Raw genomic sequence first — 6,566 nt, 5'->3', positions numbered from 1 at the left:
GATCACGGTACAGACACGTGGGAAGAAAGTCATTGGACTGCCGCAGACGAAGTCAAATGTGATCAAACTTGGACATCAGACATAAATCTTGAAGCAAATATGTGGTTCCCTAATTGTGGAACATAATCCCAGATTGTCTAGAAAAACACTTTTATCATGTGTCATATGGTAACAAGAGTATGTTGTTCCAAGATCAATTCCAGTTTCAGTTTTTTCAACTCTCCTGACCATTTTCAAACAAGTGGTTGTAATGATGGGACCCTTGATTTGAAACACATAAATACAATGTTCATCATCGTTATCCTTTGCTTTCTACAATTCAAGCAGGCACGAATGCTAAACGTACAATTATTACATCCGAGACGATTCAAGTGAGTCCTATGAAGTAAGTGTTTGTCTATTCAATTGAGAGGAATAAGTGCATTACATCCCTGTTGAAAAACAGAATCGATAAATTTAAGGAAAATGGGGTTGAAAGATGATAACCCAACAGTGGAGGATCTCATTCTACAGCTTAGATAAATTCAGGGGTATTCTCAAATAATATTTCCTAGATGTTTGAAGACCAATAAATGTCCAAAGTGTTGCTTCTTCGTTCGCGTGACGGAAAGCTACATTGCAAAATAAAAAAAATTAAATTGACACCTTTAATACGCATCGTATAGGCATATACGATGCGTATTACTTTTTGATAAGAGGACATTGTCAGCCTTTGACTGACCTAGAAGTTTGAATCAGCCCCAATACGCATCGTATAGGTCTATACGATGCGTATTAAGGGTGTTGATTTAATTTCCCAAGGTGTACCAATAATACGACCCATCAAGAATATAGATTTTGCAAGGATGAAAAAAGTGTTTTTATTTGTGTTAATTGTACAAAATCCTCTCTTTTCTTAAAAATAATTATGTATTTGATTTGACATCTATACTATATAATAAAAGAAACCAATGGGAGGACACATGTCATTCATTGAAGCCAACTATTTTTTATAAATAATTTTATATAAATAATATATAGACTATTTATGTTAAATAAAATATATATTTTATTTTTATGATTAATAAACTCAATATAGCTTTTAGGGAACCCATCTTAATCTTTTAGGGAACCCATCTTAATAGTGGTTTTTAGCCGAAACAAAAGGATCACATAGATCTATGAGGCATCACGTTAATATCAATTAAAAGTAATTATAAAATTAAATTAATATAAATTTAAACAATTCGTATAAGAGATAATATAGTACTTTAAAATATTTATCAGATTTCAAAATTATTTATCCTAAGATTAACAAAAGATGTTTGATATACGTTAAATTATACATGTTTTTATACCCCAAAACACTTCCGTTTTAAGCATTTTTGACCGAAAACCCAAAGTTTATGTGCCAAATCCGGTACTTTTATATTTTCAGGTCTTAAACAGAGCATAAAGGGAATATTCTAATGAAAACGGACAAAATCTGATGCATTTCTGATGAAAATGGCAAAAATCTAATGAACTGCCAGGTATGGCACGACCGAGCCACAAACGGCACGACCGTGCCGTTGCTCCGATCTCGGAAGCACTGCCAGTGCAACCAGGAGTGCCAACTATTTCTCGGGCCGCACTAACGTGCCACCCGAGGCATGACCGTGCCAAGGCTTGACCAGGGTTTCTGACCAACATTTCTGATGAGCGGCACTACCGTGCCACCAGCGGCACTACTGTGTCGATCTGATGACCAGCAACTTGTCCACTAGTCCACCTGGCTGACTCCGGATCGAAGAAACTGACGTCACCCGACAACACCTGCCGCACGGTCGTGCCAATCTCGCACGACCGTGCCAATCTGAATTTCTCCTATAAATAGCAGCATTCGCTACTGGTTCAAATGTTGGGTTTTTCTCCATGTTTCTGGGCAATTTCTGGGTTCCGAAGCAGTCCTGATCAGACCCATTTGAAGCTTGAAGATCGGGTGGAAGCATAACCGATCCAACCCATCAATTCCTTGTTCTTGAACATGTATCTCTGATCATTTTGCAAGTATTGAGCTGATGTTAGTTTATGTTTAATATAGTTTATGTCATAATAGTTATAAACTTGTTTCTTGAATATTCGTTACATTGTAATCTTATTTGTATGAAGCGTTAGTACTTTTTGATGTTTGAATCTTCATTATTATATAACGAATATTTCATTGATGTTGAGTTCGTGATTATGTTTGATTGTCTTGGATAATGAATCTGTTGTTAGTGGGATGGAAACTATTTCTTGATTAATCACTTGTTTGTAGACTTTGTTTACACCATGAAACCAGACCAGGGTATTGGTTTTATACAAGATATATCTTATTTTGATTAGGAATACTTTCTTGCACGTAAGGGTTCTAATGAATTATATGGTGTTGACTGCATGTTCTTAGATGCGGTTTATGATCCTTGTTTAGTAGTTTTGGTCTGAAATTGCTGACATGGTAGATTTGTGTTTAAGACTTGTAAAGGTGAAATTGTTTGTTATATGATCTACATAATTGCTTATCCTCGTGGCTGTATTGTGACCATCAGTATTGCTTTCTTTGATAAGTGAGGTTAGGAATCCAGACCCGGTAAATAACTTATCTTTAAAGGTTCGCATGAATAAATATCAATAGCTCGCTAATGAATGATTTTAGGTGGTTAACGTGTGACCATCGCGTTAACTTTCCGAAGAATCATAATGCTAGAAATCCAGATCCGGTAACTAGCTATCTCGAAATTGGAAAATTGATTAAGTGCTTTTGTGACATATCTGATAGATAACATGTTTAGGTTGTTTGTGAAACAAGATAATAGTATATTTATGTTTTAGATATAATTTAGATAATTTAGTTAAACAACCATTCACTTTTCCTTATATCTGGTAAAACAATGACAAAGATTTAGTACATTATAACGCCCGTGTTCCATGGATCGATATCTGGCTCTTACCAATACTTTGCTACATATATGACGGGATACACTTGTCCTTTGTTGTGTGTGTTCTAATGTTAAGGTATAAACCATTTTTATAAATATAAAACACATTTCGTTACATGTGAAAATGCTGTAAATAAATGTATACGAACATATACGTCAGGTTTTTTGCGCCGTTGCCAGGGACCACGGCGAAATTAATGGAACAATCCGAGTCATTATTCTACCTGCGTACAAAATGTTAATATCTGTTAATACCTGTAAATTTATGTATTTATTTACTTTCTTTTATTTAACCGTTTGACTAACTTTTCTTTTTCTATTTTACTAACTAGTGAATACCTAGCCTGGTACGCCCACTAGGACTCACTTTTGACTAACATCCTAACTTCTTATTTTATTATTCATCTAACATTTAATTCACTTCATTTTTCAGTTATGTGTTCGGAATCGAACCATTAACTTTCATTTATTCAATTCAGTATTTGAATTTCAGTAATTTCATTTATGTACTTCATACATTTGTTTATTTCAGTTCAGTATTTCAAATTCAATGTTTTATTTATTTCCGTTCAGTTATTTACTTATTTACTTATTTATTTCTGTCCGTTTATTTAACCGTTCATTTATTTAATTATTGTATTCGTTTGTTTATTTATTTCCTCCACAATAATATCATATAACTTTTTAATAAAATCATCAGATTTTCTGATAAAATCCAATGAATTTATCAGATTTTTTGATGAATTCTGATAAACCCATTAGATGATCTAAAAACAGCAATTTCCATTTTTGATACATCTGCCGGATTTTCTGGTAATTTGATGGATTTATCAGAAATTCTGATGGAACGAAAATTTTCATCAGATCTTATCAGAATTTTATCAGATATATCAGATTTTCTGATAAAAAAAATAAAAAAATAAAAAATAAAACAGTTCTCGGATGTAAATAAGTAAATAATTCAGTAAATAATTAAATACATTTGTTTTAATAACCCGTATATATATATATATATGTATATGTATATTATGTATCAGTATTGTTATTATTACTTATTTCCTATATATATTATGTTTTTTTCTGTATAATGTGTTCCTTTTTATGTGCAGGCTAATGTCCACTCCCCCTGCACCCGCTAACGCTGAGCTAGCCAACGAACCAGAAAATAACTTAAGAAGAAGTAGGCAGCTTTGCGAAAGATCACTTGTTGTTGCACAAAGGATTGCGGCCGCAATCGACGAACCAGTGATTCTTTCTGATAGCGAGAGTTCAGAGGACGACGCAGGAAGCATTATGGCAGAAGACGACCAGCCTCTGAATGAGACCGGCCGTCCAGGAGGAGAGGGCTTGCTACCAAGCATTGCCCGACCTACGATAGCGGCACCGAGTTTTGAAATTAAATATAGTATTATTAACATGTTGCAAAATTCTGTGCAGTTTGATGGGAAGGATCACGAAGATCTAGGTCGGCACATCGCTTCATTTCTCGAGGTGTGCTCGACTTTCAAAATTAGAGACATTTCTGAAGATGCAATTCGTTAGCGACTCTTTCCATTTTCTTTGCGAGACAAAGCCCGATCTTGGCTTTTGTCACTTCCAGCAGGATCCATCACGACTTGGAACGAGATGGCCGATCTTTTTATGCAAAAATATTTCCTGCCGGAAAAGACAACTAAGCTTAAGAATCGTATTATAACATTCAAACAGGACGAAGGAGAATCTCTACATGTTGCTTGGGAGAGGTTCAAAGATCTTCTGATCGACGTTCCACATCATGGGTTGTCCAAAAGACAACTTGTGTTGAACTTCTACCAAGGACTCAACTACGACTCACAAGAACGTTTAGATGTATATGCAGGAGGCGATCTTGGAACAAAAAATCCCAATGAAGCCTATGCAATTATAGAGAAAGCTACCTTGAAGTCGAGTTCTCGTCACGGTGGAGTGAAAACAAAGCATCATCTATTCCTGAAGTTCATCAAGTGGATACATATACGGCTCTGGCAGCACAGATCGGAGCTTTGGCAGCAAGATTTGATCAAGCTCAGAACGTTTCGCAGGTACAAACATTATGTGAGCTGTGTGGAGTGACACACGGGCCAGGTACATGTGAGCAGGGTGTTGTGCTTACAGGCCACGAAGAGGTGGACTATTTGGGCAATCAAATTAGGCCCAAAAATAACCCCTATAGCAACACGTACAATCTGGGTTGGAGGAATCACCCAAACTTTGGGTGGAAAGCCAATTCCAATAACTAAAACCCACTCGGATATGCTCAACGCGCTCCCGCACCATAAAAGCCTCAGTGGCGATCCTTTCAGCCCCAGGGACAATCTTTTCAGCCATCAGGGCAAACCTTTCAACCACGTTACAATAATTTAGGTTCAGGAAGCACTTCCCAGCCTCAAACCCCTCAAACCAACTCAAAACTAGAGGAGATGATGGCGCAGCTATTAAACAACTCCAACAATGCCAACCAAATATCTGAAAAGCGATACCAGCAGCATGAGGAGCGTTTCATGGCTCAGGAAGGGGAAATGCGGAGCCAGAAGGCTTCGATACAAACCATTGAGAATCAAGTCGGCCAATTGGCCAAGATGTTGTCTGAAAGACCACAAGGTAGTCTTCCAGGTAACACAGAACCAAACCCAAGAGGGCACGTTAATGTAGTAATGACGAGGAGTGGTAAAGCCACGGGACCTGACAAATCGGACTCACCACCGATCACTAAGACAGTCCAAACTGACGCTTCGGACGAGGCGCACGCTAGGCGAGTCCCAACAAGTACAGCACAGTACCAGGAGCCAGTTAAAGATTCCATCCCTCCTGTCCCATATCCGAGCAGACTAAAGAAGCAGAAGAACGATGAACAACATGGTATGTTCTTAGAGATGTTTAAACAATTACACATAAACATACCATTTGTTGAGGCGTTGGCTCAAATGCCTAAATACGCAAGGTTCTTAAAAGACATCCTCACAAACAAGCAGAAGCTCGAAAGCTTGTCTTGTGTATTGATAAATGAAAGCTATTCAGCCTGTCTCCAAAACCGTCTACCTGATAAGATAGGAGATCCGGGCAGTTTTACTCTTCCCTGTCTCATTGGCAGCATGTCTGTCAGTCACGCATTAGCCGATTTAGGAGGTAGCATAAACTGTATGCCATATAAAGTTTTTGCTAAATTGGATCTGGGTGAGCCTTCACCCACTAGAATGAGCATTCGACTTGCAGATCGTTCAATCAAGTATCCGCGTGGATTCGTTGAAAACATGCTTGTTAAAATCGATAAATTCGTTTTTCCCGTGGATTTTGTTATTCTTGACATGGACGAAGACTCAAAAGTGCCATTAATACTTGGACGCCCGTTCCTCAATACTGCGAGGACGATCGTTGATGTGGCAGCTGGCCAAATCACGCTCCAGGTAAATGACGAGCACGTGACTTTTGATATTAAAAGATCAATGCAACATCCGCAAAGTCACGATGACATGCTTTACTATGTCAACATTGTCGATACTTGTGTAAGCTCTCATTTCAAAGGCACGATAGAAGAAATTGATATGGACACACCTCTTTTGTATGAGAACCAAGACGACATTTCACAGGAGCAGCCAGTCTGCCAAATCG

At 37.5% G+C, this 6,566-nt stretch overlaps 1 non-coding gene across 1 annotated transcript; it reads right to left on the bottom strand.

Annotated features, from left to right (window-relative positions):
* Window positions 1-4,613: 4,613 nt before the first annotated feature.
* Window positions 4,614-4,720, bottom strand: LOC118486120. The gene has a single exon (XR_004877976.1). It is a non-coding gene; the product is annotated as a small nucleolar RNA R71 (small nucleolar RNA).
* Between the last annotated feature and the right edge of the window lie 1,846 nt (window positions 4,721-6,566).

The sequence above is a fragment of the Helianthus annuus genome, chromosome 13 (genome assembly GCF_002127325.2).
Source record: "Helianthus annuus cultivar XRQ/B chromosome 13, HanXRQr2.0-SUNRISE, whole genome shotgun sequence".
In the NCBI taxonomy this organism is placed as follows: domain Eukaryota; kingdom Viridiplantae; phylum Streptophyta; class Magnoliopsida; order Asterales; family Asteraceae; genus Helianthus; species Helianthus annuus.
The sequence above is the reverse complement of the archived record's forward strand: the minus strand, read 5'-3'. Positions and strand labels throughout refer to the sequence as shown.